The sequence below is a fragment of the Daphnia magna genome, linkage group LG5 (assembly GCF_020631705.1).
Source record: "Daphnia magna isolate NIES linkage group LG5, ASM2063170v1.1, whole genome shotgun sequence".
Lineage (NCBI taxonomy): Eukaryota > Metazoa > Arthropoda > Branchiopoda > Diplostraca > Daphniidae > Daphnia > Daphnia magna.
Genome location: NC_059186.1, coordinates 1327301 through 1351655, shown reverse-complemented (window position 1 = coordinate 1351655; position 24355 = coordinate 1327301). Strand labels below are relative to the sequence as shown.

The 24355-nt window shown below is 40.4% G+C and overlaps 1 long non-coding RNA gene and 35 other non-coding genes across 36 annotated transcripts; 1 reads left to right on the top strand and 35 right to left on the bottom strand.

Annotated features, from left to right (window-relative positions):
- Positions 1 to 502: 502 nt before the first annotated feature.
- On the bottom strand, positions 503 to 693 carry LOC123472743. Its single transcript, XR_006647223.1, has one exon. It is a non-coding gene; the product is annotated as a U2 spliceosomal RNA (small nuclear RNA).
- Positions 694 to 1336: 643 nt separating this feature from the next.
- LOC123472823 lies at positions 1337 to 1559 on the bottom strand. The gene has a single exon (XR_006647287.1). It is a non-coding gene; the product is annotated as a small nucleolar RNA U3 (small nucleolar RNA).
- A 1228-nt stretch (positions 1560 to 2787) lies between these two features.
- On the bottom strand, positions 2788 to 2909 carry LOC123472949. Its single transcript, XR_006647410.1, has one exon. It is a non-coding gene; the product is annotated as a U5 spliceosomal RNA (small nuclear RNA).
- A 493-nt stretch (positions 2910 to 3402) lies between these two features.
- On the bottom strand, positions 3403 to 3544 carry LOC123472879. The gene has a single exon (XR_006647342.1). It is a non-coding gene; the product is annotated as a U4 spliceosomal RNA (small nuclear RNA).
- Positions 3545 to 3935: 391 nt separating this feature from the next.
- On the bottom strand, positions 3936 to 4024 carry Trnah-gug. Its single transcript is given in 2 exon segments — positions 3936 to 3970; positions 3988 to 4024. It is a non-coding gene; the product is annotated as a tRNA-His (tRNA).
- Positions 4025 to 4130: 106 nt separating this feature from the next.
- LOC123472718 lies at positions 4131 to 4249 on the bottom strand. The gene has a single exon (XR_006647199.1). It is a non-coding gene; the product is annotated as a 5S ribosomal RNA (ribosomal RNA).
- A 274-nt stretch (positions 4250 to 4523) lies between these two features.
- LOC123472689 lies at positions 4524 to 4687 on the bottom strand. Its single transcript, XR_006647170.1, has one exon. It is a non-coding gene; the product is annotated as a U1 spliceosomal RNA (small nuclear RNA).
- Positions 4688 to 5314: 627 nt separating this feature from the next.
- On the bottom strand, positions 5315 to 5505 carry LOC123472742. Its single transcript, XR_006647222.1, has one exon. It is a non-coding gene; the product is annotated as a U2 spliceosomal RNA (small nuclear RNA).
- Positions 5506 to 6148: 643 nt separating this feature from the next.
- Positions 6149 to 6371, bottom strand: LOC123472822. The gene has a single exon (XR_006647286.1). It is a non-coding gene; the product is annotated as a small nucleolar RNA U3 (small nucleolar RNA).
- A 1228-nt stretch (positions 6372 to 7599) lies between these two features.
- On the bottom strand, positions 7600 to 7721 carry LOC123472948. Its single transcript, XR_006647409.1, has one exon. It is a non-coding gene; the product is annotated as a U5 spliceosomal RNA (small nuclear RNA).
- Positions 7722 to 8213: 492 nt separating this feature from the next.
- LOC123472878 lies at positions 8214 to 8355 on the bottom strand. Its single transcript, XR_006647341.1, has one exon. It is a non-coding gene; the product is annotated as a U4 spliceosomal RNA (small nuclear RNA).
- Positions 8356 to 8746: 391 nt separating this feature from the next.
- Trnah-gug lies at positions 8747 to 8835 on the bottom strand. Its single transcript is given in 2 exon segments — positions 8747 to 8781; positions 8799 to 8835. It is a non-coding gene; the product is annotated as a tRNA-His (tRNA).
- A 107-nt stretch (positions 8836 to 8942) lies between these two features.
- Positions 8943 to 9061, bottom strand: LOC123472707. Its single transcript, XR_006647188.1, has one exon. It is a non-coding gene; the product is annotated as a 5S ribosomal RNA (ribosomal RNA).
- Positions 9062 to 9335: 274 nt separating this feature from the next.
- On the bottom strand, positions 9336 to 9499 carry LOC123472688. Its single transcript, XR_006647169.1, has one exon. It is a non-coding gene; the product is annotated as a U1 spliceosomal RNA (small nuclear RNA).
- Positions 9500 to 10126: 627 nt separating this feature from the next.
- LOC123472741 lies at positions 10127 to 10317 on the bottom strand. Its single transcript, XR_006647221.1, has one exon. It is a non-coding gene; the product is annotated as a U2 spliceosomal RNA (small nuclear RNA).
- A 644-nt stretch (positions 10318 to 10961) lies between these two features.
- LOC123472821 lies at positions 10962 to 11184 on the bottom strand. The gene has a single exon (XR_006647285.1). It is a non-coding gene; the product is annotated as a small nucleolar RNA U3 (small nucleolar RNA).
- Positions 11185 to 12411: 1227 nt separating this feature from the next.
- On the bottom strand, positions 12412 to 12533 carry LOC123472947. Its single transcript, XR_006647408.1, has one exon. It is a non-coding gene; the product is annotated as a U5 spliceosomal RNA (small nuclear RNA).
- A 492-nt stretch (positions 12534 to 13025) lies between these two features.
- LOC123472877 lies at positions 13026 to 13167 on the bottom strand. The gene has a single exon (XR_006647340.1). It is a non-coding gene; the product is annotated as a U4 spliceosomal RNA (small nuclear RNA).
- Positions 13168 to 13558: 391 nt separating this feature from the next.
- On the bottom strand, positions 13559 to 13647 carry Trnah-gug. The gene is given in 2 exon segments: positions 13559 to 13593; positions 13611 to 13647. It is a non-coding gene; the product is annotated as a tRNA-His (tRNA).
- Positions 13648 to 13754: 107 nt separating this feature from the next.
- Positions 13755 to 13873, bottom strand: LOC123472696. The gene has a single exon (XR_006647177.1). It is a non-coding gene; the product is annotated as a 5S ribosomal RNA (ribosomal RNA).
- Positions 13874 to 14147: 274 nt separating this feature from the next.
- On the bottom strand, positions 14148 to 14311 carry LOC123472687. Its single transcript, XR_006647168.1, has one exon. It is a non-coding gene; the product is annotated as a U1 spliceosomal RNA (small nuclear RNA).
- Positions 14312 to 14938: 627 nt separating this feature from the next.
- LOC123472740 lies at positions 14939 to 15129 on the bottom strand. Its single transcript, XR_006647220.1, has one exon. It is a non-coding gene; the product is annotated as a U2 spliceosomal RNA (small nuclear RNA).
- Positions 15130 to 15772: 643 nt separating this feature from the next.
- On the bottom strand, positions 15773 to 15995 carry LOC123472820. Its single transcript, XR_006647284.1, has one exon. It is a non-coding gene; the product is annotated as a small nucleolar RNA U3 (small nucleolar RNA).
- A 1228-nt stretch (positions 15996 to 17223) lies between these two features.
- LOC123472946 lies at positions 17224 to 17345 on the bottom strand. The gene has a single exon (XR_006647407.1). It is a non-coding gene; the product is annotated as a U5 spliceosomal RNA (small nuclear RNA).
- Positions 17346 to 17838: 493 nt separating this feature from the next.
- Positions 17839 to 17980, bottom strand: LOC123472875. Its single transcript, XR_006647338.1, has one exon. It is a non-coding gene; the product is annotated as a U4 spliceosomal RNA (small nuclear RNA).
- Positions 17981 to 18371: 391 nt separating this feature from the next.
- On the bottom strand, positions 18372 to 18460 carry Trnah-gug. Its single transcript is given in 2 exon segments — positions 18372 to 18406; positions 18424 to 18460. It is a non-coding gene; the product is annotated as a tRNA-His (tRNA).
- A 106-nt stretch (positions 18461 to 18566) lies between these two features.
- LOC123472685 lies at positions 18567 to 18685 on the bottom strand. Its single transcript, XR_006647166.1, has one exon. It is a non-coding gene; the product is annotated as a 5S ribosomal RNA (ribosomal RNA).
- Positions 18686 to 18959: 274 nt separating this feature from the next.
- Positions 18960 to 19123, bottom strand: LOC123472686. Its single transcript, XR_006647167.1, has one exon. It is a non-coding gene; the product is annotated as a U1 spliceosomal RNA (small nuclear RNA).
- Positions 19124 to 19750: 627 nt separating this feature from the next.
- On the bottom strand, positions 19751 to 19941 carry LOC123472739. Its single transcript, XR_006647219.1, has one exon. It is a non-coding gene; the product is annotated as a U2 spliceosomal RNA (small nuclear RNA).
- A 108-nt stretch (positions 19942 to 20049) lies between these two features.
- Positions 20050 to 21297, top strand: LOC123472311. The gene is made up of 2 exons (XR_006646720.1): positions 20050 to 20553; positions 20615 to 21297. It is a non-coding gene; the product is annotated as an uncharacterized LOC123472311 (long non-coding RNA).
- Positions 20585 to 20807, bottom strand: LOC123472819. The gene has a single exon (XR_006647283.1). It is a non-coding gene; the product is annotated as a small nucleolar RNA U3 (small nucleolar RNA).
- Positions 21298 to 22034: 737 nt separating the features above from the next.
- Positions 22035 to 22156, bottom strand: LOC123472945. The gene has a single exon (XR_006647406.1). It is a non-coding gene; the product is annotated as a U5 spliceosomal RNA (small nuclear RNA).
- Positions 22157 to 22648: 492 nt separating this feature from the next.
- Positions 22649 to 22790, bottom strand: LOC123472874. The gene has a single exon (XR_006647337.1). It is a non-coding gene; the product is annotated as a U4 spliceosomal RNA (small nuclear RNA).
- A 391-nt stretch (positions 22791 to 23181) lies between these two features.
- Trnah-gug lies at positions 23182 to 23270 on the bottom strand. Its single transcript is given in 2 exon segments — positions 23182 to 23216; positions 23234 to 23270. It is a non-coding gene; the product is annotated as a tRNA-His (tRNA).
- A 108-nt stretch (positions 23271 to 23378) lies between these two features.
- Positions 23379 to 23497, bottom strand: LOC123472679. The gene has a single exon (XR_006647160.1). It is a non-coding gene; the product is annotated as a 5S ribosomal RNA (ribosomal RNA).
- A 274-nt stretch (positions 23498 to 23771) lies between these two features.
- On the bottom strand, positions 23772 to 23935 carry LOC123472684. Its single transcript, XR_006647165.1, has one exon. It is a non-coding gene; the product is annotated as a U1 spliceosomal RNA (small nuclear RNA).
- Between the last annotated feature and the right edge of the window lie 420 nt (positions 23936 to 24355).

The window sequence follows — 24355 nt, the reverse complement described above, 5'->3', positions numbered from 1 at the left end:
ATGGGATTGAGCATAGTTGATCCTATAAAGCTCTTATTTAGAAAATCGAAAACTTACAGCCATTTCTGGGTTAGAAGAAAAATGCTCTCATTTGGGAAAACTTCTTCCTCCCAAATGGAGACGTCGAATTGCACTGTTTTTTCGTCTATACTGCTCAACTGATCTAAACAACAATATTCATGAGAGACATGTCTGCATGTCAGATTGCCGAACAATCAATTAAACTAGAACCAATTTGAATGGATAGCTCTAAATAAAACTCGTTCCCTTTGAGGGACATAACTTGTTGGGCTGCAATTATTTAACCATGTTCCATACTTAGTGAAAGCTGTCGAAAGATACATCTCCAGCAGCCATATGACTTTCGATGGAATAGTGATATGTTGAGGATAAGAAAATATGTAGATATCGTATTTATGTCAGTTTTTCCACCTCATAATGATGCGAGATTAATAGAGAAGAGCACTTATAAATTTATTTAATTCAGTAAAACATCCCTTTTAAGGGGTGAGCCGAGCCCGGAGGTACTGCAATACCGGGTCAACCCGTGGCAGGATCAATGCAAGCATTGACATCCCACCGAATTCCAAAAATCAGTTTAATATTCTGGGGTTCATTTGAACCCGTATCAGATATTAAGCTGATAAGAACAGATACTACACTTTGATCTTAGCCAAAAGGCCGAGAAGCGATAACTGAAACTCAAGTTACTGGGTGTTATATGCCATACGGATCTCGAAAATATGGCTGATGAACAAAAAGAGCAAACCACTATCGCAAAACGAAGAAAGTCACCAGGAAACCAGGCTGTTGCTAGAACCCTGCCTGGCACTGTTGAAGGCCAATACAACTCATTAGTTTTTATCTTCTCTTTTGATACAAATAGGTTATTAGGCTAAACGGTTCCAATATTATATTATATGTGAAGCTGGTGATTGCAGTGCACTATCCGTTTGAGTCAATCAACTCCACCTAGTAGCAAACTCTGCACACTCTGCACACGCATCAGAAAACATGCTGGATAGAATCCTTGGAATACGTAACGCAGCTGTTTTTGCAGCAACCAAGTTAATGTTACGCAGAGACAACAACGAACAACAGGAAGAAATGTTACGTGAAGACATTAGTGAACGTCACATGTTTGAAATACTACGCCTGCCAATGTGCGAAATTCTTATTAAAGGGCACAGGATTCGATCAATGAAATCTACACATGGAAACGTTAGCTATTTTGATATCGATAACACGAAACGCTAAAGAAGCGAGGCAATTGGATTTAACGTTTTACGGATATCAGAGGAATCAGTAAGTTCATTTTTCTATGCTTTGCTAAATTACCGCTCTGAAAACGCCGGTTTCCTTCCAGTGTGCCACAAGGGAACACCGGAAACGGTCCTCAATGGCTACGAGCAGATACCACGCAAGTGGCTACGATCGCAACCTGTTTCACTCTCAGAAGCCAGCGTCATTACTCGTCATCGCGGGTTGATTGGAGAAATGTTTCTGGTGGGAAACAAGTCAAGATATACTACAGAAATGATCCTGTGAAGTATGATCTTAAAGATGAAATAAATTTGCAAGAGAATAAATCGATTATGCAAAATGAAACAGCATTAATGATTCTATTCGTAAAATTACGTGGTTTTTATCGTTAACGAGTTCGTCCTAGAAGTGAATTATGTGGAAAAGCGCTACACAACGACACGGCGCGTTGTGTTCATTCAATACAAACAGCTGAAATGGCGAAACAACGACGGTATTTAGAGCACGGCGGAAATTAAAAGCAGTTTGTTGAGGGTCACTCGCCAATTTCTTATATCGCGCTTCATCCAAGAAATACAATCGATCGTCAGACATTAATACTTCAGCTGGATGTGTGGCACGCATCTGTAATCCTGCTTCTGGGAGGCTTGATAGTGTGGATGACTTGAGACGAGGATTCCTACTTCGTGACCGTGCATGTTGATCAGGCGTCCGCACTAAGTTGGGCATCAACATGGACCCATTGAAGGAATTTAATGGGTGCAGGTTAGCTAAGGAGGAGCAAAACGGGCCAGGAAGGAAACTAAGCAGCCAAAAGTTCCCGTGTCGAGCAGTAGTAGGATCGCGCCCGTGAATGTACGACATGAATTAGCCTCGACAAAACAGTCAAACCTCTTTCTTTTTATTTCTATTAAGGAAAGAATGGGTTTCAATGGGTTGGTTTCTGCTTCAAAAGTGAAATACTGCCACAACAATAAGCTCCACCCTAAATCTCTAAATCTAAAATATTGCAATTGGGTAAAAGAGTGAAAGCTCAAGTGATTGGCATGATTGCATCTGAATATCAACCCGCTCCGTTAAGCTCAATAACGATTCACTGTTACTGTCACAGCCCAAAGCTAATACTGAATAATAATCTGAATACCTAAACGTTCAATTTCAATTGAAGTTTCTATGCGGCCATCGGGCGCTTCGCGCCCTCGGCCGCGTTTTCAACTTGTGCGTATGGAACGGTGGTGTTTGCATACAATTTTAATGATTTGGAAAAGCATGAAATGGAGGGACCTGAATACTTATATGTTGAACTGCATCTAAAGTTTGCGGCCATCGGGCGCTTCGCGCCCTCGGCCGCGTTTTCAACCAACTTCAACGGATCGCTAAGATGGCGGTGTAATTTACCTTTTGTTGATAAACATGAAATGGAGGAATCTTAATATTCTTTTATTCTCCAATTACATTGGAAATATTCTGCTTTCACTACTTTACTGACTTAATAACGAGAATTTATTTATTTATATTTGAGGTGCCCAGTCTAAGGACCAGGCGTTCGAAAAATAAGTCATATAGACTCATCAGTGCTCCTAACCACGGAAATCTTTAGTAAAAGGCGAAAGATTTATCCGGGTATTGATTAGAAACCAGAGTGATTAACAACTGAAATCAGTTGGTCTTTCTTCATTTCCCAACTTCATACCACTTTGGTAAAGTCACGGCAATAAACAGACATATTCAACCGTAATGCGACGACTATTTTCTGTTAGATTTGAAACAGTCACTAAAAACCTTCATGCTGTATAAAGCTCATGTAAAAATAGTTTCCTCTTTTGATTTTCAACTGAGTTAACTTAAGCTGAGTGAAACATAAACGAAGTCTAAGGCAAACGGGGTGGGTAAGCTGAATTGGGAAAGGTGACGAAACCTATTTATTCTGCAAGTCCTTTAGTTTTTTTTCTTTGTTGTATAGGGGTGGGGGGGATCCATCCGCTAAGTTGAACAAACACGATTCTATAGACAGAAATTCAGGTTTCCCAACCTTTGATATATGTGGGATTGATTAACCAATCGCTTACTAAAGGGTAATCAAGCAGACAACAGTAAACAATAACTGAACACAGTGTTAACGTTCTTTAAGAGAATCTGCTCCTGCTGGAGCTGTCAAAAATTGCCGACAACAAAGAATGTTTCACTTCATCGTGGCGGGGTATTGGTTAAAGTTTTCAACTAGCAATAATCACACCTCGGGAGACCCTCATTGGTTATGATATTGCCACTGCGCAAAGCTAAATTTCACATGAGAGAGCCCTACTACTTGAACCTTTTTCTTGTCGATTCCGCACGGACGTTGACACCAACAACATCAGGCAAGGTACTGCTTCTCGATTAAACTAATCATTTTGCTGCTTTCAGTTTTACACTCACATACCTATAAAGAATATAGTTCATTTTACGAATATTTCACATGTTGCCATACAACACCGTTGAGTAGTAAAATTCATGCAAATTACAATGCTTTTCGCCAGCTCAAGTGAACGCACAGGAATTGTTTCAGTTTACAGGTCAAATTTGCTGAACCCATTCCCGTTTACTTAACCATAAAATCAGTAAAAACCTACAACAACTGAACGAAAATTACTCAGTTGCTATCTCATTGTGCTTTTCCACTAGCTTTGAAATGCCGTGACCAGGATTCGAACCTGGGTTACTACGGTTTTACGCTATCAGACCCCACAACGTAGGGTCCTAACCACTAGACGATCACGGCCAAATTACAACGTTTCCACACACGTAAACGTTTCCACACAATCACATTAAGGATCATAAATATATTGTGTTGGTCATGTTAAAATCTGAATAAATTGAAAAAGAAATGCCAACAGCATCCCGTATTCCCAAGCGGTCACCCATCCAAGTACTAACGGGACCCGACGTAGCTTAACTTCCGGGAGCTGACGAGACCGGGTGAGTTCTACGTGGTATGGCCGTTGACAGTATTGAATGTAAAATTTACAACGCATATGTCTGAATCGTTGTTGGCGTACATCAATTATCACAAAGTATCCGCCATTTTTACGTTTAAGCATCATAAGTGACTTTCTTATCGGGCTTGACAAATGCAATCTTTGCGTTTCGTTTAATAGTTTGCATATTTAAGTGAAGAATAACGCCTTTAATGCAATGGTTTTGATCACACGGTGACTGATTTACCAAGTGAAAAGTATTCGTCCAAGTCTGGTTCAGTTAGTATTATAGATTCTGCTGCTCAGGGGACGGCGCGAACGCAGTCCCCCACTACCAAAAATTGTACTCCCGAGTTAATCACATTTGGATTAATCGCAAGGGTCAGCCCATCCTTAGTGCAATGGAAAGGCCTCACCCTGGAGGAACCACCTTGGTGATCATGGTTGCCTCTGAGCCAGGTAAGTATGATTTTTGTCAATACTTGGCGATTACTCATAGTTTTTTGGTAGACAAACAATAACGACGAAGTACACTAAATCATAGAGCTCAACAAAGAACTATCGCACATGGAATTACGCATAAAACTGAAAGATGGGATTGAGCATAGTTGATCCTATAAAGCTCTTATTTAGAAAATCGAAAACTTACAGCCATTTCTGGGTTAGAAGAAAAATGCTCTCATTTGGGAAAACTTCTTCCTCCCAAATGGAGACGTCGAATTGCACTGTTTTTTCGTCTATACTGCTCAACTGATCTAAACAACAATATTCATGAGAGACATGTCTGCATGTCAGATTGCCGAACAATCAATTAAACTAGAACCAATTTGAATGGATAGCTCTAAATAAAACTCGTTCCCTTTGAGGGACATAACTTGTTGGGCTGCAATTATTTAACCATGTTCCATACTTAGTGAAAGCTGTCGAAAGATACATCTCCAGCAGCCATATGACTTTCGATGGAATAGTGATATGTTGAGGATAAGAAAATATGTAGATATCGTATTTATGTCAGTTTTTCCACCTCATAATGATGCGAGATTAATAGAGAAGAGCACTTATAAATTTATTTAATTCAGTAAAACATCCCTTTTAAGGGGTGAGCCGAGCCCGGAGGTACTGCAATACCGGGTCAACCCGTGGCAGGATCAATGCAAGCATTGACATCCCACCGAATTCCAAAAATCAGTTTAATATTCTGGGGTTCATTTGAACCCGTATCAGATATTAAGCTGATAAGAACAGATACTACACTTTGATCTTAGCCAAAAGGCCGAGAAGCGATAACTGAAACTCAAGTTACTGGGTGTTATATGCCATACGGATCTCGAAAATATGGCTGATGAACAAAAAGAGCAAACCACTATCGCAAAACGAAGAAAGTCACCAGGAAACCAGGCTGTTGCTAGAACCCTGCCTGGCACTGTTGAAGGCCAATACAACTCATTAGTTTTTATCTTCTCTTTTGATACAAATAGGTTATTAGGCTAAACGGTTCCAATATTATATTATATGTGAAGCTGGTGATTGCAGTGCACTATCCGTTTGAGTCAATCAACTCCACCTAGTAGCAAACTCTGCACACTCTGCACACGCATCAGAAAACATGCTGGATAGAATCCTTGGAATACGTAACGCAGCTGTTTTTGCAGCAACCAAGTTAATGTTACGCAGAGACAACAACGAACAACAGGAAGAAATGTTACGTGAAGACATTAGTGAACGTCACATGTTTGAAATACTACGCCTGCCAATGTGCGAAATTCTTATTAAAGGGCACAGGATTCGATCAATGAAATCTACACATGGAAACGTTAGCTATTTTGATATCGATAACACGAAACGCTAAAGAAGCGAGGCAATTGGATTTAACGTTTTACGGATATCAGAGGAATCAGTAAGTTCATTTTTCTATGCTTTGCTAAATTACCGCTCTGAAAACGCCGGTTTCCTTCCAGTGTGCCACAAGGGAACACCGGAAACGGTCCTCAATGGCTACGAGCAGATACCACGCAAGTGGCTACGATCGCAACCTGTTTCACTCTCAGAAGCCAGCGTCATTACTCGTCATCGCGGGTTGATTGGAGAAATGTTTCTGGTGGGAAACAAGTCAAGATATACTACAGAAATGATCCTGTGAAGTATGATCTTAAAGATGAAATAAATTTGCAAGAGAATAAATCGATTATGCAAAATGAAACAGCATTAATGATTCTATTCGTAAAATTACGTGGTTTTTATCGTTAACGAGTTCGTCCTAGAAGTGAATTATGTGGAAAAGCGCTACACAACGACACGGCGCGTTGTGTTCATTCAATACAAACAGCTGAAATGGCGAAACAACGACGGTATTTAGAGCACGGCGGAAATTAAAAGCAGTTTGTTGAGGGTCACTCGCCAATTTCTTATATCGCGCTTCATCCAAGAAATACAATCGATCGTCAGACATTAATACTTCAGCTGGATGTGTGGCACGCATCTGTAATCCTGCTTCTGGGAGGCTTGATAGTGTGGATGACTTGAGACGAGGATTCCTACTTCGTGACCGTGCATGTTGATCAGGCGTCCGCACTAAGTTGGGCATCAACATGGACCCATTGAAGGAATTTAATGGGTGCAGGTTAGCTAAGGAGGAGCAAAACGGGCCAGGAAGGAAACTAAGCAGCCAAAAGTTCCCGTGTCGAGCAGTAGTAGGATCGCGCCCGTGAATGTACGACATGAATTAGCCTCGACAAAACAGTCAAACCTCTTTCTTTTTATTTCTATTAAGGAAAGAATGGGTTTCAATGGGTTGGTTTCTGCTTCAAAAGTGAAATACTGCCACAACAATAAGCTCCACCCTAAATCTCTAAATCTAAAATATTGCAATTGGGTAAAAGAGTGAAAGCTCAAGTGATTGGCATGATTGCATCTGAATATCAACCCGCTCCGTTAAGCTCAATAACGATTCACTGTTACTGTCACAGCCCAAAGCTAATACTGAATAATAATCTGAATACCTAAACGTTCAATTTCAATTGAAGTTTCTATGCGGCCATCGGGCGCTTCGCGCCCTCGGCCGCGTTTTCAACTTGTGCGTATGGAACGGTGGTGTTTGCATACAATTTTAATGATTTGGAAAAGCATGAAATGGAGGGACCTGAATACTTATATGTTGAACTGCATCTAAAGTTTGCGGCCATCGGGCGCTTCGCGCCCTCGGCCGCGTTTTCAACCAACTTCAACGGATCGCTAAGATGGCGGTGTAATTTACCTTTTGTTGATAAACATGAAATGGAGGAATCTTAATATTCTTTTATTCTCCAATTACATTGGAAATATTCTGCTTTCACTACTTTACTGACTTAATAACGAGAATTTATTTATTTATATTTGAGGTGCCCAGTCTAAGGACCAGGCGTTCGAAAAATAAGTCATATAGACTCATCAGTGCTCCTAACCACGGAAATCTTTAGTAAAAGGCGAAAGATTTATCCGGGTATTGATTAGAAACCAGAGTGATTAACAACTGAAATCAGTTGGTCTTTCTTCATTTCCCAACTTCATACCACTTTGGTAAAGTCACGGCAATAAACAGACATATTCAACCGTAATGCGACGACTATTTTCTGTTAGATTTGAAACAGTCACTAAAAACCTTCATGCTGTATAAAGCTCATGTAAAAATAGTTTCCTCTTTTGATTTTCAACTGAGTTAACTTAAGCTGAGTGAAACATAAACGAAGTCTAAGGCAAACGGGGTGGGTAAGCTGAATTGGGAAAGGTGACGAAACCTATTTATTCTGCAAGTCCTTTAGTTTTTTTTCTTTGTTGTATAGGGGTGGGGGGATCCATCCGCTAAGTTGAACAAACACGATTCTATAGACAGAAATTCAGGTTTCCCAACCTTTGATATATGTGGGATTGATTAACCAATCGCTTACTAAAGGGTAATCAAGCAGACAACAGTAAACAATAACTGAACACAGTGTTAACGTTCTTTAAGAGAATCTGCTCCTGCTGGAGCTGTCAAAAATTGCCGACAACAAAGAATGTTTCACTTCATCGTGGCGGGGTATTGGTTAAAGTTTTCAACTAGCAATAATCACACCTCGGGAGACCCTCATTGGTTATGATATTGCCACTGCGCAAAGCTAAATTTCACATGAGAGAGCCCTACTACTTGAACCTTTTTCTTGTCGATTCCGCACGGACGTTGACACCAACAACATCAGGCAAGGTACTGCTTCTCGATTAAACTAATCATTTTGCTGCTTTCAGTTTTACACTCACATACCTATAAAGAATATAGTTCATTTTACGAATATTTCACATGTTGCCATACAACACCGTTGAGTAGTAAAATTCATGCAAATTACAATGCTTTTCGCCAGCTCAAGTGAACGCACAGGAATTGTTTCAGTTTACAGGTCAAATTTGCTGAACCCATTCCCGTTTACTTAACCATAAAATCAGTAAAAACCTACAACAACTGAACGAAAATTACTCAGTTGCTATCTCATTGTGCTTTTCCACTAGCTTTGAAATGCCGTGACCAGGATTCGAACCTGGGTTACTACGGTTTTACGCTATCAGACCCCACAACGTAGGGTCCTAACCACTAGACGATCACGGCCAAATTACAACGTTTCCACACACGTAAACGTTTCCACACAATCACATTAAGGATCATAAATATATTGTGTTGGTCATGTTAAAATCTGAATAAATTGAAAAAAGAAATGCCAACAGCATCCCGTATTCCCAAGCGGTCACCCATCCAAGTACTAACGGGACCCGACGTAGCTTAACTTCCGGGAGCTGACGAGACCGGGTGAGTTCTACGTGGTATGGCCGTTGACAGTATTGAATGTAAAATTTACAACGCATATGTCTGAATCGTTGTTGGCGTACATCAATTATCACAAAGTATCCGCCATTTTTACGTTTAAGCATCATAAGTGACTTTCTTATCGGGCTTGACAAATGCAATCTTTGCGTTTCGTTTAATAGTTTGCATATTTAAGTGAAGAATAACGCCTTTAATGCAATGGTTTTGATCACACGGTGACTGATTTACCAAGTGAAAAGTATTCGTCCAAGTCTGGTTCAGTTAGTATTATAGATTCTGCTGCTCAGGGGACGGCGCGAACGCAGTCCCCCACTACCAAAAATTGTACTCCCGAGTTAATCACATTTGGATTAATCGCAAGGGTCAGCCCATCCTTAGTGCAATGGAAAGGCCTCACCCTGGAGGAACCACCTTGGTGATCATGGTTGCCTCTGAGCCAGGTAAGTATGATTTTTGTCAATACTTGGCGATTACTCATAGTTTTTTGGTAGACAAACAATAACGACGAAGTACACTAAATCATAGAGCTCAACAAAGAACTATCGCACATGGAATTACGCATAAAACTGAAAGATGGGATTGAGCATAGTTGATCCTATAAAGCTCTTATTTAGAAAATCGAAAACTTACAGCCATTTCTGGGTTAGAAGAAAAATGCTCTCATTTGGGAAAACTTCTTCCTCCCAAATGGAGACGTCGAATTGCACTGTTTTTTCGTCTATACTGCTCAACTGATCTAAACAACAATATTCATGAGAGACATGTCTGCATGTCAGATTGCCGAACAATCAATTAAACTAGAACCAATTTGAATGGATAGCTCTAAATAAAACTCGTTCCCTTTGAGGGACATAACTTGTTGGGCTGCAATTATTTAACCATGTTCCATACTTAGTGAAAGCTGTCGAAAGATACATCTCCAGCAGCCATATGACTTTCGATGGAATAGTGATATGTTGAGGATAAGAAAATATGTAGATATCGTATTTATGTCAGTTTTTCCACCTCATAATGATGCGAGATTAATAGAGAAGAGCACTTATAAATTTATTTAATTCAGTAAAACATCCCTTTTAAGGGGTGAGCCGAGCCCGGAGGTACTGCAATACCGGGTCAACCCGTGGCAGGATCAATGCAAGCATTGACATCCCACCGAATTCCAAAAATCAGTTTAATATTCTGGGGTTCATTTGAACCCGTATCAGATATTAAGCTGATAAGAACAGATACTACACTTTGATCTTAGCCAAAAGGCCGAGAAGCGATAACTGAAACTCAAGTTACTGGGTGTTATATGCCATACGGATCTCGAAAATATGGCTGATGAACAAAAAGAGCAAACCACTATCGCAAAAACGAAGAAAGTCACCAGGAAACCAGGCTGTTGCTAGAACCCTGCCTGGCACTGTTGAAGGCCAATACAACTCATTAGTTTTTATCTTCTCTTTTGATACAAATAGGTTATTAGGCTAAACGGTTCCAATATTATATTATATGTGAAGCTGGTGATTGCAGTGCACTATCCGTTTGAGTCAATCAACTCCACCTAGTAGCAAACTCTGCACACTCTGCACACGCATCAGAAAACATGCTGGATAGAATCCTTGGAATACGTAACGCAGCTGTTTTTGCAGCAACCAAGTTAATGTTACGCAGAGACAACAACGAACAACAGGAAGAAATGTTACGTGAAGACATTAGTGAACGTCACATGTTTGAAATACTACGCCTGCCAATGTGCGAAATTCTTATTAAAGGGCACAGGATTCGATCAATGAAATCTACACATGGAAACGTTAGCTATTTTGATATCGATAACACGAAACGCTAAAGAAGCGAGGCAATTGGATTTAACGTTTTACGGATATCAGAGGAATCAGTAAGTTCATTTTTCTATGCTTTGCTAAATTACCGCTCTGAAAACGCCGGTTTCCTTCCAGTGTGCCACAAGGGAACACCGGAAACGGTCCTCAATGGCTACGAGCAGATACCACGCAAGTGGCTACGATCGCAACCTGTTTCACTCTCAGAAGCCAGCGTCATTACTCGTCATCGCGGGTTGATTGGAGAAATGTTTCTGGTGGGAAACAAGTCAAGATATACTACAGAAATGATCCTGTGAAGTATGATCTTAAAGATGAAATAAATTTGCAAGAGAATAAATCGATTATGCAAAATGAAACAGCATTAATGATTCTATTCGTAAAATTACGTGGTTTTTATCGTTAACGAGTTCGTCCTAGAAGTGAATTATGTGGAAAAGCGCTACACAACGACACGGCGCGTTGTGTTCATTCAATACAAACAGCTGAAATGGCGAAACAACGACGGTATTTAGAGCACGGCGGAAATTAAAAGCAGTTTGTTGAGGGTCACTCGCCAATTTCTTATATCGCGCTTCATCCAAGAAATACAATCGATCGTCAGACATTAATACTTCAGCTGGATGTGTGGCACGCATCTGTAATCCTGCTTCTGGGAGGCTTGATAGTGTGGATGACTTGAGACGAGGATTCCTACTTCGTGACCGTGCATGTTGATCAGGCGTCCGCACTAAGTTGGGCATCAACATGGACCCATTGAAGGAATTTAATGGGTGCAGGTTAGCTAAGGAGGAGCAAAACGGGCCAGGAAGGAAACTAAGCAGCCAAAAGTTCCCGTGTCGAGCAGTAGTAGGATCGCGCCCGTGAATGTACGACATGAATTAGCCTCGACAAAACAGTCAAACCTCTTTCTTTTTATTTCTATTAAGGAAAGAATGGGTTTCAATGGGTTGGTTTCTGCTTCAAAAGTGAAATACTGCCACAACAATAAGCTCCACCCTAAATCTCTAAATCTAAAATATTGCAATTGGGTAAAAGAGTGAAAGCTCAAGTGATTGGCATGATTGCATCTGAATATCAACCCGCTCCGTTAAGCTCAATAACGATTCACTGTTACTGTCACAGCCCAAAGCTAATACTGAATAATAATCTGAATACCTAAACGTTCAATTTCAATTGAAGTTTCTATGCGGCCATCGGCGCTTCGCGCCCTCGGCCGCGTTTTCAACTTGTGCGTATGGAACGGTGGTGTTTGCATACAATTTTAATGATTTGGAAAAGCATGAAATGGAGGGACCTGAATACTTATATGTTGAACTGCATCTAAAGTTTGCGGCCATCGGGCGCTTCGCGCCCTCGGCCGCGTTTTCAACCAACTTCAACGGATCGCTAAGATGGCGGTGTAATTTACCTTTTGTTGATAAACATGAAATGGAGGAATCTTAATATTCTTTTATTCTCCAATTACATTGGAAATATTCTGCTTTCACTACTTTACTGACTTAATAACGAGAATTTATTTATTTATATTTGAGGTGCCCAGTCTAAGGACCAGGCGTTCGAAAAATAAGTCATATAGACTCATCAGTGCTCCTAACCACGGAAATCTTTAGTAAAAGGCGAAAGATTTATCCGGGTATTGATTAGAAACCAGAGTGATTAACAACTGAAATCAGTTGGTCTTTCTTCATTTCCCAACTTCATACCACTTTGGTAAAGTCACGGCAATAAACAGACATATTCAACCGTAATGCGACGACTATTTTCTGTTAGATTTGAAACAGTCACTAAAAACCTTCATGCTGTATAAAGCTCATGTAAAAATAGTTTCCTCTTTTGATTTTCAACTGAGTTAACTTAAGCTGAGTGAAACATAAACGAAGTCTAAGGCAAACGGGGTGGGTAAGCTGAATTGGGAAAGGTGACGAAACCTATTTATTCTGCAAGTCCTTTAGTTTTTTTTCTTTGTTGTATAGGGGTGGGGGGATCCATCCGCTAAGTTGAACAAACACGATTCTATAGACAGAAATTCAGGTTTCCCAACCTTTGATATATGTGGGATTGATTAACCAATCGCTTACTAAAGGGTAATCAAGCAGACAACAGTAAACAATAACTGAACACAGTGTTAACGTTCTTTAAGAGAATCTGCTCCTGCTGGAGCTGTCAAAAATTGCCGACAACAAAGAATGTTTCACTTCATCGTGGCGGGGTATTGGTTAAAGTTTTCAACTAGCAATAATCACACCTCGGGAGACCCTCATTGGTTATGATATTGCCACTGCGCAAAGCTAAATTTCACATGAGAGAGCCCTACTACTTGAACCTTTTTCTTGTCGATTCCGCACGGACGTTGACACCAACAACATCAGGCAAGGTACTGCTTCTCGATTAAACTAATCATTTTGCTGCTTTCAGTTTTACACTCACATACCTATAAAGAATATAGTTCATTTTACGAATATTTCACATGTTGCCATACAACACCGTTGAGTAGTAAAATTCATGCAAATTACAATGCTTTTCGCCAGCTCAAGTGAACGCACAGGAATTGTTTCAGTTTACAGGTCAAATTTGCTGAACCCATTCCCGTTTACTTAACCATAAAATCAGTAAAAACCTACAACAACTGAACGAAAATTACTCAGTTGCTATCTCATTGTGCTTTTCCACTAGCTTTGAAATGCCGTGACCAGGATTCGAACCTGGGTTACTACGGTTTTACGCTATCAGACCCCACAACGTAGGGTCCTAACCACTAGACGATCACGGCCAAATTACAACGTTTCCACACACGTAAACGTTTCCACACAATCACATTAAGGATCATAAATATATTGTGTTGGTCATGTTAAAATCTGAATAAATTGAAAAAAGAAATGCCAACAGCATCCCGTATTCCCAAGCGGTCACCCATCCAAGTACTAACGGGACCCGACGTAGCTTAACTTCCGGGAGCTGACGAGACCGGGTGAGTTCTACGTGGTATGGCCGTTGACAGTATTGAATGTAAAATTTACAACGCATATGTCTGAATCGTTGTTGGCGTACATCAATTATCACAAAGTATCCGCCATTTTTACGTTTAAGCATCATAAGTGACTTTCTTATCGGGCTTGACAAATGCAATCTTTGCGTTTCGTTTAATAGTTTGCATATTTAAGTGAAGAATAACGCCTTTAATGCAATGGTTTTGATCACACGGTGACTGATTTACCAAGTGAAAAGTATTCGTCCAAGTCTGGTTCAGTTAGTATTATAGATTCTGCTGCTCAGGGGACGGCGCGAACGCAGTCCCCCACTACCAAAAATTGTACTCCCGAGTTAATCACATTTGGATTAATCGCAAGGGTCAGCCCATCCTTAGTGCAATGGAAAGGCCTCACCCTGGAGGAACCACCTTGGTGATCATGGTTGCCTCTGAGCCAGGTAAGTATGATTTTTGTCAATACTTGGCGATTACTCATAGTTTTTTGGTAGACAAACAATAACGACGAAGTACACTAAATCATAGAGCTCAACAAAGAACTATCGCACATGGAATTACGCATAAAACTGAAAGATGGGATTGAGCATAGTTGATCCTATAAAGCTCTTATTTAGAAAATCGAAAACTTACAGCCATTTCTGGGTTAGAAGAAAAATGCTCTCATTTGGGAAAACTTCTTCCTCCCAAATGGAGACGTCGAATTGCACTGTTTTTTCGTCTATACTGCTCAACTGATCTAAACAACAATATTCATGAGAGACATGTCTGCATGTCAGATTGCCGAACAATCAATTAAACTAGAACCAATTTGAATGGATAGCTCTAAATAAAACTCGTTCCCTTTGAGGGACATAACTTGTTGGGCTGCAATTATTTAACCATGTTCCATACTTAGTGAAAGCTGTCGAAAGATACATCTCCAGCAGCCATATGACTTTCGATGGAATAGTGATATGTTGAGGATAAGAAAATATGTAGATATCGTATTTATGTCAGTTTTTCCACCTCATAATGATGCGAGATTAATAGAGAAGAGCACTTATAAATTTATTTAATTCAGTAAAACATCCCTTTTAAGGGGTGAGCCGAGCCCGGAGGTACTGCAATACCGGGTCAACCCGTGGCAGGATCAATGCAAGCATTGACATCCCACCGAATTCCAAAAATCAGTTTAATATTCTGGGGTTCATTTGAACCCGTATCAGATATTAAGCTGATAAGAACAGATACTACACTTTGATCTTAGCCAAAAGGCCGAGAAGCGATAACTGAAACTCAAGTTACTGGGTGTTATATGCCATACGGATCTCGAAAATATGGCTGATGAACAAAAAGAGCAAACCACTATCGCAAAACGAAGAAAGTCACCAGGAAACCAGGCTGTTGCTAGAACCCTGCCTGGCACTGTTGAAGGCCAATACAACTCATTAGTTTTTATCTTCTCTTTTGATACAAATAGGTTATTAGGCTAAACGGTTCCAATATTATATTATATGTGAAGCTGGTGATTGCAGTGCACTATCCGTTTGAGTCAATCAACTCCACCTAGTAGCAAACTCTGCACACTCTGCACACGCATCAGAAAACATGCTGGATAGAATCCTTGGAATACGTAACGCAGCTGTTTTTGCAGCAACCAAGTTAATGTTACGCAGAGACAACAACGAACAACAGGAAGAAATGTTACGTGAAGACATTAGTGAACGTCACATGTTTGAAATACTACGCCTGCCAATGTGCGAAATTCTTATTAAAGGGCACAGGATTCGATCAATGAAATCTACACATGGAAACGTTAGCTATTTTGATATCGATAACACGAAACGCTAAAGAAGCGAGGCAATTGGATTTAACGTTTTACGGATATCAGAGGAATCAGTAAGTTCATTTTTCTATGCTTTGCTAAATTACCGCTCTGAAAACGCCGGTTTCCTTCCAGTGTGCCACAAGGGAACACCGGAAACGGTCCTCAATGGCTACGAGCAGATACCACGCAAGTGGCTACGATCGCAACCTGTTTCACTCTCAGAAGCCAGCGTCATTACTCGTCATCGCGGGTTGATTGGAGAAATGTTTCTGGTGGGAAACAAGTCAAGATATACTACAGAAATGATCCTGTGAAGTATGATCTTAAAGATGAAATAAATTTGCAAGAGAATAAATCGATTATGCAAAATGAAACAGCATTAATGATTCTATTCGTAAAATTACGTGGTTTTTATCGTTAACGAGTTCGTCCTAGAAGTGAATTATGTGGAAAAGCGCTACACAACGACACGGCGCGTTGTGTTCATTCAATACAAACAGCTGAAATGGCGAAACAACGACGGTATTTAGAGCACGGCGGAAATTAAAAGCAGTTTGTTGAGGGTCACTCGCCAATTTCTTATATCGCGCTTCATCCAAGAAATACAATCGATCGTCAGACATTAATACTTCAGCTGGATGTGTGGCACGCATCTGTAATCCTGCTTCTGGGAGGCTTGATAGTGTGGATGACTTGAGACGAGGATTCCTACTTCGTGACCGTGCATGTTGATCAGGCGTCCGCACTAAGTTGGGCATCAACATGGACCCATTGAAGGAATTTAATGGGTGCAGGTTAGCTAAGGAGGAGCAAAACGGGCCAGGAAGGAAACTAAGCAGCCAAAAGTTCCCGTGTCGAGCAGTAGTAGGATCGCGCCCGTGAATGTACGACATGAATTAGCCTCGACAAAACAGTCAAACCTCTTTCTTTTTATTTCTATTAAGGAAAGAATGGGTTTCAATGGGTTGGTTTCTGCTTCAAAAGTGAAATACTGCCACAACAATAAGCTCCACCCTAAATCTCTAAATCTAAAATATTGCAATTGGGTAAAAGAGTGAAAGCTCAAGTGATTGGCATGATTGCATCTGAATATCAACCCGCTCCGTTAAGCTCAATAACGATTCACTGTTACTGTCACAGCCCAAAGCTAATACTGAATAATAATCTGAATACCTAAACGTTCAATTTCAATTGAAGTTTCTATGCGGCCATCGGGCGCTTCGCGCCCTCGGCCGCGTTTTCAACTTGTGCGTATGGAACGGTGGTGTTTGCATACAATTTTAATGATTTGGAAAAGCATGAAATGGAGGGACCTGAATACTTATATGTTGAACTGCATCTAAAGTTTGCGGCCATCGGGCGCTTCGCGCCCTCGGCCGCGTTTTCAACCAACTTCAACGGATCGCTAAGATGGCGGTGTAATTTACCTTTTGTTGATAAACATGAAATGGAGGAATCTTAATATTCTTTTATTCTCCAATTACATTGGAAATATTCTGCTTTCACTACTTTACTGACTTAATAACGAGAATTTATTTATTTATATTTGAGGTGCCCAGTCTAAGGACCAGGCGTTCGAAAAATAAGTCATATAGACTCATCAGTGCTCCTAACCACGGAAATCTTTAGTAAAAGGCGAAAGATTTATCCGGGTATTGATTAGAAACCAGAGTGATTAACAACTGAAATCAGTTGGTCTTTCTTCATTTCCCAACTTCATACCACTTTGGTAAAGTCACGGCAATAAACAGACATATTCAACCGTAATGCGACGACTATTTTCTGTTAGATTTGAAACAGTCACTAAAAACCTTCATGCTGTATAAAGCTCATGTAAAAATAGTTTCCTCTTTTGATTTTCAACTGAGTTAACTTAAGCTGAGTGAAACATAAACGAAGTCTAAGGCAAACGGGGTGGGTAAGCTGAATTGGGAAAGGTGACGAAACCTATTTATTCTGCAAGTCCTTTAGTTTTTTTTCTTTGTTGTATAGGGGTGGGGGGGATCCATCCGCTAAGTTGAACAAACACGATTCTATAGACAGAAATTCAGGTTTCCCAACCTTTGATATATGTGGGATTGATTAACCAATCGCTTACTAAAGGGTAATCAAGCAGACAACAGTAAACAATAACTGAACACAGTGTTAACGTTCTTTAAGAGAATCTGCTCCTGCTGGAGCTGTCAAAAATTGCCGACAACAAAGAATGTTTCACTTCATCGTGGCGGGGTATTGGTTAAAGTTTTCAACTAGCAATAATCACACCTCGGGAGACCCTCATTGGTTATGATATTGCCACTGCGCAAAGCTAAATTTCACATGAGAGAGCCCTACTACTTGAACCTTTTTCTTGTCGATTCCGCACGGACGTTGACACCAACAACATCAGGCAAGGTACTGCTTCTCGATTAAACTAATCATTTTGCTGCTTTCAGTTTTACACTCACATACCTATAAAGAATATAGTTCATTTTACGAATATTTCACATGTTGCCATACAACACCGTTGAGTAGTAAAATTCATGCAAATTACAATGCTTTTCGCCAGCTCAAGTGAACGCACAGGAATTGTTTCAGTTTACAGGTCAAATTTGCTGAACCCATTCCCGTTTACTTAACCATAAAATCAGTAAAAACCTACAACAACTGAACGAAAATTACTCAGTTGCTATCTCATTGTGCTTTTCCACTAGCTTTGAAATGCCGTGACCAGGATTCGAACCTGGGTTACTACGGTTTTACGCTATCAGACCCCACAACGTAGGGTCCTAACCACTAGACGATCACGGCCAAATTACAACGTTTCCACACACGTAAACGTTTCCACACAATCACATTAAGGATCATAAATATATTGTGTTGGTCATGTTAAAATCTGAATAAATTGAAAAAGAAATGCCAACAGCATCCCGTATTCCCAAGCGGTCACCCATCCAAGTACTAACGGGACCCGACGTAGCTTAACTTCCGGGAGCTGACGAGACCGGGTGAGTTCTACGTGGTATGGCCGTTGACAGTATTGAATGTAAAATTTACAACGCATATGTCTGAATCGTTGTTGGCGTACATCAATTATCACAAAGTATCCGCCATTTTTACGTTTAAGCATCATAAGTGACTTTCTTATCGGGCTTGACAAATGCAATCTTTGCGTTTCGTTTAATAGTTTGCATATTTAAGTGAAGAATAACGCCTTTAATGCAATGGTTTTGATCACACGGTGACTGATTTACCAAGTGAAAAGTATTCGTCCAAGTCTGGTTCAGTTAGTATTATAGATTCTGCTGCTCAGGGGACGGCGCGAACGCAGTCCCCCACTACCAAAAATTGTACTCCCGAGTTAATCACATTTGGATTAATCGCAAGGGTCAGCCCATCCTTAGTGCAATGGAAAGGCCTCACCCTGGAGGAACCACCTTGGTGATCATGGTTGCCTCTGAGCCAGGTAAGTATGATTTTTGTCAATACTTGGCGATTACTCATAGTTTTTTGGTAGACAAACAATAACGACGAAGTACACTAAATCATAGAGCTCAACAAAGAACTATCGCACATGGAATTACGCATAAAACTGAAAGATGGGATTGAGCATAGTTGATCCTATAAAGCTCTTATTTAGAAAATCGAAAACTTACAGCCATTTCTGGGTTAGAAGAAAAATGCTCTCATTTGGGAAAACTTCTTCCTCCCAAATGGAGACGTCGAATTGCACTGTTTTTTCGTCTATACTGCTCAACTGATCTAAACAACAATATTCATGAGAGACATGTCTGCATGTCAGATTGCCGAACAATCAATTAAACTAGAACCAATTTGAATGGATAGCTCTAAATAAAACTCGTTCCCTTTGAGGGACATAACTTGTTGGGCTGCAATTATTTAACCATGTTCCATACTTAGTGAAAGCTGTCGAAAGATACATCTCCAGCAGCCATATGACTTTCGATGGAATAGTGATATGTTGAGGATAAGAAAATATGTAGATATCGTATTTATGTCAGTTTTTCCACCTCATAATGATGCGAGATTAATAGAGAAGAGCACTTATAAATTTATTTAATTCAGTAAAACATCCCTTTTAAGGGGTGAGCCGAGCCCGGAGGTACTGCAATACCGGGTCAACCCGTGGCAGGATCAATGCAAGCATTGACATCCCACCGAATTCCAAAAATCAGTTTAATATTCTGGGGTTCATTTGAACCCGTATCAGATATTAAGCTGATAAGAACAGATACTACACTTTGATCTTAGCCAAAAGGCCGAGAAGCGATAACTGAAACTCAAGTTACTGGGTGTTATATGCCATACGGATCTCGAAAATATGGCTGATGAACAAAAAGAGCAAACCACTATCGCAAAACGAAGAAAGTCACCAGGAAACCAGGCTGTTGCTAGAACCCTGCCTGGCACTGTTGAAGGCCAATACAACTCATTAGTTTTTATCTTCTCTTTTGATACAAATAGGTTATTAGGCTAAACGGTTCCAATATTATATTATATGTGAAGCTGGTGATTGCAGTGCACTATCCGTTTGAGTCAATCAACTCCACCTAGTAGCAAACTCTGCACACTCTGCACACGCATCAGAAAACATGCTGGATAGAATCCTTGGAATACGTAACGCAGCTGTTTTTGCAGCAACCAAGTTAATGTTACGCAGAGACAACAACGAACAACAGGAAGAAATGTTACGTGAAGACATTAGTGAACGTCACATGTTTGAAATACTACGCCTGCCAATGTGCGAAATTCTTATTAAAGGGCACAGGATTCGATCAATGAAATCTACACATGGAAACGTTAGCTATTTTGATATCGATAACACGAAACGCTAAAGAAGCGAGGCAATTGGATTTAACGTTTTACGGATATCAGAGGAATCAGTAAGTTCATTTTTCTATGCTTTGCTAAATTACCGCTCTGAAAACGCCGGTTTCCTTCCAGTGTGCCACAAGGGAACACCGGAAACGGTCCTCAATGGCTACGAGCAGATACCACGCAAGTGGCTACGATCGCAACCTGTTTCACTCTCAGAAGCCAGCGTCATTACTCGTCATCGCGGGTTGATTGGAGAAATGTTTCTGGTGGGAAACAAGTCAAGATATACTACAGAAATGATCCTGTGAAGTATGATCTTAAAGATGAAATAAATTTGCAAGAGAATAAATCGATTATGCAAAATGAAACAGCATTAATGATTCTATTCGTAAAATTACGTGGTTTTTATCGTTAACGAGTTCGTCCTAGAAGTGAATTATGTGGAAAAGCGCTACACAACGACACGGCGCGTTGTGTTCATTCAATACAAACAGCTGAAATGGCGAAACAACGACGGTATTTAGAGCACGGCGGAAATTAAAAGCAGTTTGTTGAGGGTCACTCGCCAATTTCTTATATCGCGCTTCATCCAAGAAATACAATCGATCGTCAGACATTAATACTTCAGCTGGATGTGTGGCACGCATCTGTAATCCTGCTTCTGGGAGGCTTGATAGTGTGGATGACTTGAGACGAGGATTCCTACTTCGTGACCGTGCATGTTGATCAGGCGTCCGCACTAAGTTGGGCATCAACATGGACCCATTGAAGGAATTTAATGGGTGCAGGTTAGCTAAGGAGGAGCAAAACGGGCCAGGAAGGAAACTAAGCAGCCAAAAGTTCCCGTGTCGAGCAGTAGTAGGATCGCGCCCGTGAATGTACGCACATGAATTAGCCTCGACAAAACAGTCAAACCTCTTTCTTTTTATTTCTATTAAGGAAAGAATGGGTTTCAATGGGTTGGTTTCTGCTTCAAAAGTGAAATACTGCCACAACAATAAGCTCCACCCTAAATCTCTAAATCTAAAATATTGCAATTGGGTAAAAGAGTGAAAGCTCAAGTGATTGGCATGATTGCATCTGAATATCAACCCGCTCCGTTAAGCTCAATAACGATTCACTGTTACTGTCACAGCCCAAAGCTAATACTGAATAATAATCTGAATACCTAAACGTTCAATTTCAATTGAAGTCTATGTGGCCATCGGGCGCTTCGCGCCCTCGGCCGCGTTTTCAACTTGTGCGTATGGAACGGTGGTGTTTGCATACAATTTTAATGATTTGGAAAAGCATGAAATGGAGGGACCTGAATACTTATATGTTGAACTGCATCTAAAGTTTGCGGCCATCGGGCGCTTCGCGCCCTCGGCCGCGTTTTCAACCAACTTCAACGGATCGCTAAGATGGCGGTGTAATTTACCTTTTGTTGATAAACATGAAATGGAGGAATCTTAATATTCTTTTATTCTCCAATTACATTGGAAATATTCTGCTTTCACTACTTTACTGACTTAATAACGAGAATTTATTTATTTATATTTGAGGTGCCCAGTCTAAGGACCAGGCGTTCGAAAAATAAGTCATATAGACTCATCAGTGCTCCTAACCACGGAAATCTTTAGTAAAAGGCGAAAGATTTATCCGGGTATTGATTAGAAACCAGAGTGATTAACAACTGAAATCAGTTGGTCTTTCTTCATTTCCCAACTTCATACCACTTTGGTAAAGTCACGGCAATAAACAGACATATTCAACCGTAATGCGACGACTATTTTCTGTTAGATTTGAAACAGTCACTAAAAACCTTCATGCTGTATAAAGCTCATGTAAAAATAGTTTCCTCTTTTGATTTTCAACTGAGTTAACTTAAGCTGAGTGAAACATAAACGAAGTCTAAGGCAAACGGGGTGGGTAAGCTGAATTGGGAAAGGTGACGAAACCTATTTATTCTGCAAGTCCTTTAGTTTTTTTTCTTTGTTGTATAGGGGTGGGGGGATCCATCCGCTAAGTTGAACAAACACGATTCTATAGACAGAAATTCAGGTTTCCCAACCTTTGATATATGTGGGATTGATTAACCAATCGCTTACTAAAGGGTAATCAAGCAGACAACAGTAAACAATAACTGAACACAGTGTTAACGTTCTTTAAGAGAATCTGCTCCTGCTGGAGCTGTCAAAAATTGCCGACAACAAAGAATGTTTCACTTCATCGTGGCGGGGTATTGGTTAAAGTTTTCAACTAGCAATAATCACACCTCGGGAGACCCTCATTGGTTATGATATTGCCACTGCGCAAAGCTAAATTTCACATGAGAGAGCCCTACTACTTGAACCTTTTTCTTGTCGATTCCGCACGGACGTTGACACCAACAACATCAGGCAAGGTACTGCTTCTCGATTAAACTAATCATTTTGCTGCTTTCAGTTTTACACTCACATACCTATAAAGAATATAGTTCATTTTACGAATATTTCACATGTTGCCATACAACACCGTTGAGTAGTAAAATTCATGCAAATTACAATGCTTTTCGCCAGCTCAAGTGAACGCACAGGAATTGTTTCAGTTTACAGGTCAAATTTGCTGAACCCATTCCCGTTTACTTAACCATAAAATCAGTAAAAACCTACAACAACTGAACGAAAATTACTCAGTTGCTATCTCATTGTGCTTTTCCACTAGCTTTGAAATGCCGTGACCAGGATTCGAACCTGGGTTACTACGGTTTTACGCTATCAGACCCCACAACGTAGGGTCCTAACCACTAGACGATCACGGCCAAATTACAACGTTTCCACACACGTAAACGTTTCCACACAATCACATTAAGGATCATAAATATATTGTGTTGGTCATGTTAAAATCTGAATAAATTGAAAAAAGAAAATGCCAACAGCATCCCGTATTCCCAAGCGGTCACCCATCCAAGTACTAACGGGACCCGACGTAGCTTAACTTCCGGGAGCTGACGAGACCGGGTGAGTTCTACGTGGTATGGCCGTTGACAGTATTGAATGTAAAATTTACAACGCATATGTCTGAATCGTTGTTGGCGTACATCAATTATCACAAAGTATCCGCCATTTTTACGTTTAAGCATCATAAGTGACTTTCTTATCGGGCTTGACAAATGCAATCTTTGCGTTTCGTTTAATAGTTTGCATATTTAAGTGAAGAATAACGCCTTTAATGCAATGGTTTTGATCACACGGTGACTGATTTACCAAGTGAAAAGTATTCGTCCAAGTCTGGTTCAGTTAGTATTATAGATTCTGCTGCTCAGGGGACGGCGCGAACGCAGTCCCCCACTACCAAAAATTGTACTCCCGAGTTAATCACATTTGGATTAATCGCAAGGGTCAGCCCATCCTTAGTGCAATGGAAAGGCCTCACCCTGGAGGAACCACCTTGGTGATCATGGTTGCCTCTGAGCCAGGTAAGTATGATTTTTGTCAATACTTGGCGATTACTCATAGTTTTTTGGTAGACAAACAATAACGACGAAGTACACTAAATCATAGAGCTCAACAAAGAACTATCGCACATGGAATTACGCATAAAACTGAAAGATGGGATTGAGCATAGTTGATCCTATAAAGCTCTTATTTAGAAAATCGAAAACTTACAGCCATTTCTGGGTTAGAAGAAAAATGCTCTCATTTGGGAAAACTTCTTCCTCCCAAATGGAGACGTCGAATTGCACTGTTTTTTCGTCTATACTGCTCAACTGATCTAAACAACAATATTCATGAGAGACATGTCTGCATGTCAGATTGCCGAACAATCAATTAAACTAGAACCAATTTGAATGGATAGCTCTAAATAAAACTCGTTCCCTTTGAGGGACATAACTTGTTGGGCTGC